The sequence below is a fragment of the Pongo abelii genome, chromosome 19, assembly GCF_028885655.2.
Source record: "Pongo abelii isolate AG06213 chromosome 19, NHGRI_mPonAbe1-v2.0_pri, whole genome shotgun sequence".
Lineage (NCBI taxonomy): Eukaryota > Metazoa > Chordata > Mammalia > Primates > Hominidae > Pongo > Pongo abelii.
In genome coordinates this window covers 28,484,780-28,497,007 of record NC_072004.2, presented here as the reverse complement: position 1 = coordinate 28,497,007, position 12,228 = coordinate 28,484,780, and the positions used below count along the sequence as shown (strand labels likewise).

General features: G+C 34.4%; 1 pseudogene; it reads left to right on the top strand.

The window, feature by feature from the left end:
* Positions 1 to 2,656: 2,656 nt before the first annotated feature.
* Positions 2,657 to 3,960, top strand: LOC134760470 (ADP/ATP translocase 3-like; annotated as a pseudogene).
* The last annotated feature ends 8,268 nt before the right edge of the window (positions 3,961 to 12,228 follow it).

The following is a 12,228-nucleotide window of genomic DNA, read 5'->3' as shown; positions in this document are numbered from 1 at the left end:
TTGGTTCTTGCAAAACTTCACCCAATCATCACCTGGCAAATTATGATACACATTTCAAAGTAGATATTAATTACACTAAGAATAAATCCCTTGGCTCCAAAATTATGTTAGGTGCCCTTTCTATACAGTGTAATAGCAATACCCACTTCTTCCTTTGCATATATATTCCCAGCCTGCAAATGTCTTGTTACATATGTATCTCTGGAAGTACACTATAAAAGCTTTATTTACCAATTTATTGCTTATTCTTAGTAGGAGAAATTGCATACGGTCATTACTCAATATGAATGAATAAAACACATAAAACAATTAATTAATAATATTTTTGGAAAACTTTTAATCATAGATACTATTTTTTCATATTTCCACGGTGCCAAACACAGTTCTTAGCTCTTTATGTATCAGAAAAAATAAACAAGCTTTTCAGTTCTGCAATTTTTATAATATAGGAAAATATTTTAACCTCTCTAATGTTAAATATTTGTTGACCAAAGTTAAGCATGCATCTCGTGGAACATACAATTAATATTTCTGTTCCTACGCAAATATTTTGTTGGCCAAAATATCAACTATAATAAGCACATATAACTGCAACAGTTATAAATGGAATATATTTTAGTTTGGCTCAGCATTCAGATTTAACATTTGCAAGTGTTGTGAACATGGTAGCTTGTTTAAGAACTGGAAACTATGCAACAATGTACCCCTTACTTATCTTCAGGTACACAGTATGTCCAAATGCTCTCAGGGAACCTCACAAGATTTACTTCCCTCTGCCCCAGGGTAATACCTTTCATTTATGTGTATATATACATTTATATTTATGTATATATGTTTTTGTATATATTTTTATATATTTATATACATATTTATGTGTATATATTTATGTATATATTATGTGTATACATATTTATGTACATATATTTACGTATATTATGTATATATTTATGTATATATATTTATATTCTTCCATCTATATTCACTTAAGTAGGTAGACAGTATTTCATTCTTACCTCTAAATATTTTATTTACACAAAATTTTATGGTAACTTAGGCAACAGAAATTAAAAAAAAACAGCTTACAGTGTTTTTCCCAAGGCAAGCAGAAGACTCATAATATTGTGAAAGCAGTAAACTTTAAAAGAGGATAATTTCTGTGTGTGTGTATGTAAGCAGCTCATGTAAATGATTGTTTTCACCTTTGAATTAAACTGGCCCTAATCCCAACTCATCTAGCAATCAGTTGATATAAATGTAAAATAGGTTTTTTTTTTGTTTTTTTCTTTTTTTTTGTTTTTTGTTTTTTGCCCAGGCTGGAGTGCTGTGGCATGATCTCGGCTCACTGACCCTCTACCTCCGGGGTTCAAGCGATTCTCCTGCCTCAGCCTCCCAAGTAGCTGGAACTACAGGCATATGCCACCACACCTGGCTAATATTTTATATTTTTAGTAGAGACGCGGTTTCACCGTGTTAGCCAGGATGGTCTCGATCTCCTGACCTCGTGATCCACCCACCTTGGACTCCCGAAGTGCTAGGATTACAGGCGTGAGCCATGGCACCCAGCGTTTTATGTTGTTGTTTGTTTGTTTGTTTGTTTTTAGGCTACACCATTCTTGGAGTAAAAATAGGTAATTAAAAACAATCACAAAAAAAGTATTTATTAGACTCCAATCTATTTCTGTGAAAACTCAGCCTTACATAAATTCCACACTGATAACACTAAGAGTACCCAAAGAATATTCCCCACATGTATGTTTGTTTGTTTTGGTGGGTCCTTGTAGAAGACTAAACATGTTCTGAGGACTGACAATTGGGACACTCTTTTTACCAACTATTTGCATTTTCTGCTACTACAAATGATTAGTAGCTCTCTATTCTACCTGACATCTGAAGTAGCATTTAACATCCTCTGTTCTTCTCAATGATACTCTACAATTGATACCCAAATAAAGATTATTTATCTTTTTTTTCCTGTGGATTACACTGGTGTTACACAAGTTACTGGTACATATATTAATGAGTTGTATCATCACACAGTAGTCTGCCACATAATGTATTTTCATGTTACTCATTTTAGAAAGACCTTCTTGCTCTAGATATATTTAAGCTCCAGTGTATAAAACTATCAGAGTCATGCCTGGTGGCTCGGGGAATGAGAAAGAGGAGATGGAAATGCTGAAGTTGACAAACACTATATATTTTATTTAGAGAATGAACAGGACAAATCTGCTGTAAAATACACACATACTTTTTAAATACCAAAATTGTGCCAGTACTGTTAAGAGAAAAATATGTTTTTAAGAACTCAACAAACATTAATCGAATGCCACTGTATTCTAGATAATATGGTATAGATTCAGTCATTTCTGTTGTATCCACATCATGTACTTCAAGAATCCGACGAAGTTATACTCTCAAAGAAGCATTAGATAATATCAAATGAAAATACACTCTTTATTCAACACGATCAACTAAACGGGCGTGGGGGAAAGGGGTTGATCTGTTCAGTGTATGCAACAGTGAAGCAGTTGGAATTTCATAGAAAGAATATACTCCCAAGGCAGAAGGAAATTTGAACTTAGTATCTACAAAGGAAAAAGTCTTATGATGGCAGGCTTTGTTACATTGAGAATATAAAAAGGAACGAATCCTGAGCCAGCGACGCCCTCCATTTACTCTCCGCGCCCGCTCTCCGGCTGTCCGCCCGTTCCGCTGCCCGCCCCGCCACCATGACGCAACAGGCCATCTCCTTCGCCAAGGACTTCTTGACCGGAGGCATCGCCGCCGCCATCTCCAAGACGGCCGTGGCTCCGATCGAGCGGGTCAAGCTGCTGCTGCAGGTCCAGCACGCCAGCAAGCAGATCGCCGCTGACAAGCAGTACAAGGGCATCCTGGACTGCATCGTCGGCATCCCCAAGGAGCAGGGCGTGCTGTCCTGGAGGGGCAACCTGGCCAACGTCATCCGCTACTTCCCCACTCAAGCCCTCAACTTCGCCTTCAAGCATAAGTACAAGCAGATCTTCCTGGGGGACGTGGACAAGCACACGCAGTTCTGGAGGTACTTTGCGGGCAACCTGGCCTCCAGCGGCGCGGCCGGGGCGACCTCCCTCTGCTTCGTGTACTCGCTGGATTTCGCCAGAACCCGCCTGGCAGCGGACGTGGGAAAGTCAGACACAGAGCGCGAGTTCCTAGTTCTGGGAGACTGACTGGTGAAGATCACCAAGTGCGACGGCATCCGGGGCCTGTACCAGGGCTTCAGCGTCTCCGTGCAGGGCATCATCATCTATCGGGCGGCCTACTTCGGCGTGTACGATACGGCCAAGGGCATGCTCCCCGACCCCAAGAACACGCACATCGTGGTGAGCTGGATGATGGTGCAGACCGTGACGGCCGTGGCCAGCGTGTTGTCCTACCCCTTCCACACGGTGCGGCGGCAGATGATGATGCAGTCTGAGCGCAAAGGAGCTGACATCATGTACACGGGCAGCGTCGACTGTTGGAGGAAGATCTTCAGAGACGAGGGGGGCAAGGCCTTCTTCAAAGGTGCGTGGTCCAGCGTCCTGCGGGGCATAGGGGGCACCTTCGTGCTGGTACTGTACGAAGCGCTCAAGAAGGTGATCTAAGGGCCGCGCCCTCCTCCGCACACACACACACACCAAGGGAACCAAGAGAACCACGTAGAATCCTCAACCGTGAGGACCATCGACCTTCGAGAAATTCCAGTTGTCTTTTTCCCAGCCGCATCCTGCCTGTAGACGGCCAGGGAAGGCTCTAGAAAAGGGGCGCGTTGCGATCCAACCATCGGCAGCCGATTCCATGTCTTGATCACGGGGTGGGAGGGAACCATGGCGTCCCTGCCTGGGGCCCATGGGTGAGACACTCCAATACTGAGACCTAGAGTCCAGACGCTTGTAGGACCCAAGTCGTGTTTTAAGTATTTATTTAAAACAAAACAAGAAAGTTTTAGTCAAACTGAATTAGAAAAATAGAGACACTCTGGCCTGTACTTAATGTAACACCTCTTGGCATCCCTCAAAATTTTGGTAAGATATCTAAGCCTCGCAAATCTTAGTGACTGAAATTATCATAAAAATTAGAGCACAAGAGAGTCATGATGTCTTAGTGTGATGAGCAGGACACATATCGGGAAGCTCATGTTAAGGAGAGTCCTTCAGAGAAGATAGGCAAAAAAGAAGTACACAGCAGATAAAATCTTTTCAGTAGAGCAAACCTCGGGGAAAATTGAAGTAAATGAAAATTGATTCGTGCCTTAAGTTTTTAAAAAATTAGTATTGAACAAATTAATAGATACTTTTCTGACTTTTCTGATTTCTCTTCGATATTTGATAACCTATTCTTCTTGAAAATTGCTCTCTTCTTGATTTCCATAATACTGATCTCCACTAGTTTTCCCCCTTTGTTACTACTTTTTATTGGCAGAAGGAGCCATTGAGACTCTTGATTTGATAGTAGATGAGACAAAAACCAACCAAACAAACAAACAAAAAAAAAAGCAGAGTACCTGAATTGTTTGGTTTCTTGGTTGCTGGTAGAAAAAAGTGTAATGAGTTCCCACCCTACACAAAATCTGTTGGACAGCCTGGACCAGCTTCTTCCATTTCCTTTCCTCTGTCCACACCAGAAATACTAGTGTTCTTCAGTGTTTGGCTATATTCTCTTTTCTTCTATATTTTATACTTCACTGGTCAATTGTATCAACTTTAATTTAATTGACCCCACTATTATATTAATAGTAACTCCTAAATCTTCCTTACTAGCACAGATGGCGTATTTTTATTTGTACACACCCGAACAATAATAGATCTTGACAATGAAATGTTGTACAGGATGCTGATATTTAACACGCCTAAAATTCAGTTCAAAAATTTCTTCTAAGATAGTTGTAATAAAAATGCTAAGAAAAGTTAAAACTACTGATGTTGGATTAGGAGAATTTTGTGAGGAAGTATTTTTGTGGTTTCTCCATGTATTACAACTGTACATATGCTAATTGATTTTTTGTGTGCCAGGTAATTATCTTAGCAGGAATATAAGGTGCAGAAATGACACAGAGTCCTTACAGAGCTGGCATTCTTATCAGCACAAAAATAACTATCTAGAAACAAATAAGTATACAACAAATTTCTAAGAGTAAAAGATAATGTGTGTTAGGGAAATAGAGTTGGGACAGGGATATTTTAGATGGAATTATCTGGAAGGACCTCTCTGAGATCTTTTGAAAAGAGAAATGGGTGAGGTAAAGAAGAAAATTATGTCAAGCTTCACAGGAAGAGTAAGGCACATTTTCCTAAGTAAATGCATTTTCCAATTTAGTAGTAAAATCATACATTGTCTAGATAATTCTTTTTAATAAATACGGAGAAATACTGGCCATGAGTGTTTTATTCTGAGGACATATGCTCTGCATTTAAGGTTAAGGAAACACTGGCTCAAAAACAGATATATACTCACATGGAAAAAAATAAAATAGATTTGAGACAATGAATTGTTTAACTTTTATCTCAATTAGATAAACATATTTGCACATCTTAACCAAGTTAAATATTCACCTTTAAATAAAAGAGTTTGTTTTTTTTAAAAAAGTAATAAATATAGTGCAAAAAAATTGAGGATTTGAAAGTGAATTAGGTTTCAATTTTGACATGACAGGAAACTTCCTTTGTCATTTTTTAGTGTTGTGTTTATATTTATAGCTTACACATTTTTTGCAAATACATTAGACTCAAATATTGACATCAATTGTCATAATTAACACAGTCAACTTAAAATATGAGATACAGGATAAACATTTTTGTGTGAATCAATAACTATGTTCATTTCCTAATGCTTGAGAAAAAAATTCAGGCACCATTTGTTACCTACTATAGTGGATGATGTGAAAACCTAAAGAAAATTCTTCTGTAGTATAAACTTTTAGAAAGTTTACCAAGATTATCTCTAAAATGATACAATGATAGATTTCTTCATGGAAGAATAACAATATTTAAATTAACAAGGAAGCTTGAAAGTTTTAAGTACAGATAGATTGTCAGCTATAAATGGTGTGAACTGATAAATGTTATTTGTATAAAACCAGAAACAATAAAGCATTTTTATCTTCTGTAATAAAATCTCAAAATTTATGGAAGCCAACTCTTATTTTAAAACAATATGTGTATACAGCCCTAATATTTTGCATATGCATATTTTAGGTTGACAGCCTATGGAAATGCTTACTTATGCATAGTATATGAATTTCTAGTAATCATTTATTATAAAGAAATATGGATAAGTGTGCATTAAGTGCAAAATTGACATTTATCTCCAAATAATTTATATTAGTAATTTGCTCCAGAATGGTTCACCTATTTTTGCTAAGAGGACGTTTTGATCTAGTTTTCTAATTACAAATAAGTCAATATTACACCCTCACCTTATATTTAATGTTTTGTGTTTAAAACTTTTTCCTTATCCTTGAAGATAGATAATCCAATTATGAATGTCATATCTTTACAATATATCTGGAATGCTCACTTTATTTACATTTGGAAGCAATGTCTTTTAAAATGACACAATCATGTATAAAATAATCTGAAAATTAATTGGAATTGATATTGCACTTATAAATTTTAATTACAAACTACTATCTCATTAAAAATTAAACTTATGATGATGTAAAAAGTGAATAAACTCTTGAGAAAATCAAGACCATGTGAATATTATTTCAGGCAAGTTAGATAAAGAAATTTCTTATGAGTGTATGTCTTTCATTAGTACATGACCCAAAAATTAAAAATATATATTTTCATGCATTATGTTTTCAGTTTTAAATCAGGAATAAAACATGATGAATGACAAATAGTTAGGTATTTTTGATATATTTAAATATCAGTAAATTCTATATTGTAGTAGATGTGCTAACATTCCTTTTAGTCAATCTGATATATTCAAGACAATGGAAATTTTGAATTGTAACATCAAAATGTCATTTTTATCATTTTAATATTTTTACTGAATGTCAAAATAAATAATTATTGGGAGATGAAAAGTTTTAATAAATTTGATTAAAATGATTCATTCAATAATATTTAACAATCTGTGCCACCACATATAATGTATGATTGCATAAGTTTAAATATTCCAAAGCATTATAAAATTATGTAAATTAGATGTGACATTATTTTATCATTAATAAAAACATATAGTGAATTTTAACTTTCAGTGCCTTCAAGCTATTAAGTTGCAGAATCAGTAAACAAGGTATAACTTTCTCATTAAATTTACTCTATATCACATTGAATCTGAGATCGGATTATATAAAAAACACAAAATAATACCATAACTTTCAAGTCAAAACAGTATTTCAACTTTATAAAGATGGATGATGTACAAGAAGAGAAAACACCTTAAAATTATAAATCAAACATCTAATGTTTAGATTTTATTCAACACTAAGGAGACTTTATTTTTTAATACGTGTGATTTCACTTTATTTACAGAAATTTTTGATACATAAATGAAATAATTTGTTACTTTATAAGAGAAAAATTTGTTATCTCCTTTTTCCAAATAATATGCTTAGATTAATACTGTTTGATATATAAAGCTTGATATTCATAGAATGTTTCAAGAAGATTGCCTCTTGATATAAATGAAGTACATATAAAATGTATATCAAACTACTGGCTTCCAAAAACAAACAAAATGGTTGTGATATAAAAACATAATTTTGAATCCTGAAATTGTGGAAACAATTTATAATTTATTTTTAGTACAATTAGTTGCTAAACTGTAAATTTAAATAATAATTGAGAAATTATAAATAATTATAAATTATAAATAAATTGATAAATTTTAAAGCAAGTATCCAGTTTATTTGACAACATTTATATTGGGTAATTAACAAAATTTTGTCATTGTAATATGAAGCCATTTTCTCAAAATTAAAAATGAGATCTCAATACACCCAGTTCACATTTTATTACCTCCTTCTTTAGAGTATTTCCCAATATATAGCTCTTTACAAGTTTATAATATTTTGACATGTCTTTTTATGGTGTAGTTGGATGAGTCCACTATTTGTTTATGTACAAAGAGTTCAGCATGCAGTTTCTTCCACTTAATAACTGTTTAATCTTAAACTAGTTTTTATGCTTTCATCTCAATAAGTATTATGGGAAAAATAATTTCTAGGGGAGGTTTGTTAAAATGTTAACAATGCATTATTATATTGGCCCTCCTAAGTTTGTGTATATGGGCATTGCATACATAGGAGAAGGATAACATGAAAATTCAAAACAAACATATAAAAAGACATGGTAAATATCTAGCTTACAAAACAAGAACGTGTCATATTTTTGAATTTCTATATGCAAAAAGATACAACATATTTAAAGTCTAAACAAATATTAGAGATATAGGATGGCTTAAGAAAACCAAAACGCTTAGCTGAATAGATGAAAATAAAGGCCATAAATCATCATCATAATAAAAAAACACAAATGCAGAGAAGTAAGATAGTACTGTAACTGGTATTAACACTGAGAACATCTGTTGAATACTTCTGGCCTAGAACTGAATCTTAGTGGATATATATATATCTTTTCTTTTCTTTTTTTTTTTTTTCCACAAATTGAGAGATAAACTACCAAACCTGGAACTTATAAAGGGTGAAAGTTAGTTTAGAGAGGAGACCTCACAGGGAATGATCTCCTGAGTGCACAAAAATGCCCACTTGTGAACAAAAACAAAAGATAATGTATTTGCCCATATTGACAATAATATTGAGTACAAATCAAAAATAAAATCTAAAAGTCTCCACTAAGTTTCTAGAGACACAATCTAATTGTTACCAGTGGAGCGTGTCCGGATCCTTGGCATTTTGAACAAAGAACTGGGCAAAATGCACAAACAAAGCAAGGAAAGAATGAAGCTACAAAAGCAGAGATTTACTGAAAATGAAAGTACACTCAACAGGGTAGGATCTGGCCTGAGAAAAGGTGCTCAAGAGCCCGACAGAGTTTTCTGAGGAAACCCTCCAGAGGTTTCCCATTGGTTACTTGGTGTACACCCTATGTAAATGAAGTCATAGCCCACATCAGAATGATTGTTTCTCAGAATTGTTGAAAAACGCCAATCCTCAGATTTGGGGCAGGGGCCAAATAAATTAAAAACCAACCTATAACTATCACTTTAAAATAAGTCAAAATTTAAAAAATAACCAATATGAAAATTGATGTAAAAGAAAGCAAAACATAAAATTATAGAAATAGATGAAAATATTAAGTATTTTAAAATTATTAATGGTAAAATGCCTTAAAAATTCCCTCTAAGAAAAAAAAATTGCCAGTTGAGTTTCATGCCTAAAGACAGTTTCATGGCTGAAGACTATGAGACAGTCTAAGGTAAGAGAATTGCCTCAGCCCAGAAGGTTATGCCCAATCTGGGCAATCTAGCAAGAACCTGTCTCTAAAATAAACAAAAAAATTTTCAGACTAAATAAAAAAATAAAATGCAAATTTACACTATTTAAAAAAAATACTTTCTAATACTTAAAGATGGTCAAAAGTAAAATAACTGAGAAATATCTCAGGTGAGTACTAATCACAAAAATCTTATTCAACGTAGGCTATTACCAGTAGAATAAACTTTAAGGCCAAACAATAATGAGAACAAACCAAAACAAAACCTGTAACTCAAGATCAAGACCAATGCAGACTCAAAAAGTTTTAGTACATATTAGATATATTTGTTTTAAATTTACAGTAATAAAAGAACTTAAAAATATACAAAGCAAAAATGATAGAACAAGGATAGCTATGAGTCAACGATAGACTAAATGCATATATAGTTCAATATATGTATAAAAATTTAAACAAAAAAATTAATACATTTAAGCTGGATAAAATACATAGAATGCAGCCTGTATTAGTCTGTTTTCACAATACTACAAAGAACTATCTGAGATTGGGTAATTTTTGAACAAAAGAGGTTTAATTAACTCACAGTTTTGCATGGCTGGGGAGGCCTCAGGAAACCTATAAATCACGGTGGAAGGCAAAGGGGAAGCAAGGCGCATCTTCCCACAGAGGCAGGAGAAAGAGAAAGGTGAAGGGAGAAGTTCCACACTTCTAAACCATCAGATCTCCTGAGAACTCACTCGCTATCAGGAGACCAGCAAAGTGCAAATCTCCCACCATGGTCCAATCACCTCCCACTTGGTCCCTCCCTCAACACATGGGGATACAATTCAAGATGAGATTTGGTTGGGGACACAGAGCCAAACCATATCACAGTGCTTTCAAACTAAAGCATATACAGTGTTTCAAAAACCCATGATATATTTGGATAAGTAATCATGTGCTGGTCATATCTTATTAAAAAATTAGTATCATAGGCCTTATTATTCAGCCATATTGTTATCACTATAGACATTAGTAACAACAGTAAAATAACACAAAAGACCTTTTGGACATAAACATTTAATGAGCACATACAATAATAATAATATAAATAAAATTCTTTAGAACTCAGTATGTAAATATTACTTCTTGAAACTTGTGAAAGGCAGCTAAAGCAGTACGTATAAATTTATATTACACAATATATGGTAATTAATTATAACAGATGGGATGAAAAAATTCATTACTAAGATGTCAAATTCCCCAGATTAATCTGTCAAATTTTACTGTATTTGGTGGAATATCATTATGTCATATCTCATTAAATGTCAATGACTTTCAACAAGATAAGAAGTTCTTGTTGATAGATTGATCATCTCCCAATAGGCAGCCTCAGTACTCCAGTTTTTCTTACTGACTCACTGGCTACTTATTTTGGGCTGGGGAGTACTATGATGAAGATATATGCCCCTGGAAAGAAACAGATAATTATTTGAAAAACATGGTAGCATTTTATCCTGTTTAGCATTTTTCAAATGGTAATCTTTTTATATAATATTAAAACATAGCCTTCTCAAAAGTTAATTAATATACTAAAAGCCATTAAAATATCCTAATTTGGAAAACCAGACTAGTTTTAATTACCCATACAATTCTAAGGTTTATGAGCTCTGAAGTAATGTTCCACAACTGTTTTGTAATCAATCTGTAATTATTTTTGTGATGTCACAGGTAGAGTAGCTGATCCCCCTCCAAAAAATAAAGAAACAGCTTTCAAAACATTTGTTATTATTTATCATTGTCTATGCATGTATTCATTTTGTGTCACTATAATGGAATACCTGAGACTATGTAAATTATAAAGCACATAAATTTATTTCTCACCATTCTAGAGACCAGGAAGTCCAAGGTGAAAGGGCTGGTAAAACTTTCAAGGGCCTTCTTGATACATAATGCCATGGCAGAAAGCAAAAGGGTGAAGAAAGCCGGGTGCGGTGGCTCACACCTGTAATCCCAGCACTTTGTGAGGCTGAGGTGGGTGGATCACAAGGTCAGGAGATCGAGACCATCCTGGCCAAAATGGTGAATCCCCATCTCTACTAAAAATAGAAAAATTAACTGGGTGTGGTGGCATGTGCCTGTAATCCCAGAAACTTGGGAGGCTGAGGCAGGAGAATCACTTGAACCAGGGAGTCAGAGGTTGCAGTGAGCCGATATCGTGCCACTGCACTCCAGCCTGGGGACAGAGTGAGACTCCTTCTCAAAAAAAAAAAAAAAAAGGTGAAGAAAATAAATCCAAATTATTCTATGTGTCATATTTAGTCAGATCTATTGAATAAATTTGACATTTTATTTTTCTTAAGTGAAAGTATGCCAGTATATTTAGAACAGTTCCATGAGTACAAAACCCTTACACTCTCCATAAAATTATATTCAACCCCCATTTGACTGCAGTTTGTTGCTTCATAGTCTGAGAAAGGCACTTCCACTTAAATATTGCACCTATTTTCTAGACCTGGGAAAAACAGTACATGCCAGTCAATTAGGTATATTTAAAAGAGTATTCTAAAAATGCTTATCAAGTGCTTTTCGTTTATATTTCATTGGTATAACTATGTCTCCTAGTATTCTTGGCTACAATGAGCCCTGAGAGACACATTTTTTTTAAGCTGGAAGATGGTTTTCTTTATGATAATTATGATTATTTTACAGAAGACAAAGATGCAACTTAGGCTATTATCTGTGAATGTCACATGAATCCAGTGCATTTATTTGTCATTGCTTAGTTATTGGTATAGGTCCTAACCTTGTGACTTACTCCTCTATA